Source organism: Arachis ipaensis, chromosome B4 (assembly GCF_059453495.1).
Source record: "Arachis ipaensis isolate K30076 ecotype BB chromosome B4, ASM5945349v1, whole genome shotgun sequence".
NCBI lineage: Eukaryota > Viridiplantae > Streptophyta > Magnoliopsida > Fabales > Fabaceae > Arachis > Arachis ipaensis.
In genome coordinates, this window is record NC_142439.1 from 84,817,327 (window position 1) to 84,819,151 (window position 1,825).

Below are 1,825 nucleotides of genomic sequence, written 5' to 3' on the forward strand. Positions count from 1 at the left end.
TACAAACAGTATGAATAAGTGGTTAAAGAGTAGATAAAAACCACTCAATTAAGTACAAGATAAACCATAAAATAGTGGTTTATCACTACCACAGTGTTGTCTTCCTGTTGAAGCTGCGGACATTCGTCAGTATAATGACTATAATCAGCACAGATCCTGCATACTCTTTGTGGAACCAACTGTTGGCTGTTTTGTGGTGGGAGAGGCTGAGCTTGTTGTGCTTGTTGTTGATTTAACTGCATCTATTTCAGTAGGTTGGTCATTTTACATATACTTTGGGTAAGAGCAGTAGTTTCAACGCCAGAAGAAACCTCTGCAACAGCTTTTGAGTGGCTGCACCTCTGCCTGTGATTCCTAGTGGATTCAACTAAGTCGCTGATCAGTTGCCATGCTTCATCTGCGGTCCTGTACTTTTTCATAGAACCATTACTAGCACCATCCAGTGTAGTCTTATCCTGGGAGTTCATGCCTTGACTGAAGTAGCTGATCAACACTAGTCTGTCAATCATGTGATGGGGGCATGCGTCTAGAAGGTTCTTAAAATGCTCCCAGTACTCATAGAGAGTCTCCAAGTCACCTTGAACAATGCAGGAGATCTCTTTTCTCAGTCTATCTGTGACTTCAGACGGAAAGTATTTTTCCAAAAATTCTCTCCTAAGCGTATCCCAGTTAGTAATAGTCGCTTTAGGTTGAGCGTAGTACCATTCCCTCACCTTTCCCTCAAGAAAAAATGGGAAGGCGGTTAACAGAATAGAAGTTTCATCTGCACCATGATGCCTAACAGTAGAAGAGGCTGTCTGGAAATCCCTAAGGTGCTTGATAGGCTTCTGAGCAGGTAAGCCATGAAACTTGGGCATCAAGTTAATTAGTGCAGTCTTCAGTTCAAAATCTGCAGCCAGATTTGGATGACGCACTTGATACGGTTGCAGTGTAAAATCTGGGGCTCCAGCTTCCTGGAGAGTAATCCTCCTAGGTTCTGCCATGTGACCTGCATGTGAATCAATTGGATCAGTAGTAAAGGAGCTTGTCTCGCTCTCAGATGGTGGTTCAGATTCGCCCTCAGATGAGATTGGTGAATCGATAACAATCACTTCACCACCCTCAGAGGCTAACCAACGTCGAGCTTGCCTAATACGTAAAAGAGTTCTTTCAATTTCAGGATCAAAAGCGGCTAAGCTCGAATCAGGCAATGAACGTGTCATTCAATGAGAAAGACATATAGCTCATGGTAATAAAATAAAAATAAAATATGCAAATAAAAATAAAATATGTACACTAATTAATAATTTAGCACACTATTACAACTCCCCGGCAACAGCGCCAAAAATTGAACGGCAGGCAAAAGTCGGCTAATTAAGAAGTAACTTATAGAATACGTTGTGAGTATAGTTCTTAATGAGCTAAGGTCCGCCTTGTCAATTTAGAAAATTTGTCACAAATTTTAGAAATAAAAATACTGGGAGTATGAGTCCCAGGTCATCTCCCAACGAGTTGCAGGAAAGGATGCTAATTTATTAATCAGTAATTTTCAAGAAAGTTTGAGTTGGATAATGAGCAATTTAAAATAACTCTAAATTAAAGCAATAAACTAAGAATTATTATTAATATTAAAAGGCCTTGACTGGGGGAATGATTAATTGGAAGTTCTATCCTTGTTGGAATCTTCCCAAGTGTAGTGTAAAGAGGTTGTTATTTTCACTTAGTTAACCCTTACTAAATAAAGGAAAGTTAAGTGATTGAGCTAACTCTTATCCGCAAATCCTAGTCCTCTCCCTTGGGAAGGTCTAGTGTTAGTAGATACAGAATTAGCCAACAACGTCCAATT

At 39.7% G+C, this 1,825-nt stretch overlaps 1 non-coding gene across 1 annotated transcript; it reads left to right on the forward strand.

Annotated features, from left to right (window-relative positions):
* Positions 1–503: 503 nt before the first annotated feature.
* On the forward strand, positions 504–611 carry LOC148568197 (small nucleolar RNA R71). The gene has a single exon (XR_015882690.1). It is a non-coding gene; the product is annotated as a small nucleolar RNA R71 (small nucleolar RNA).
* The last annotated feature ends 1,214 nt before the right edge of the window (positions 612–1,825 follow it).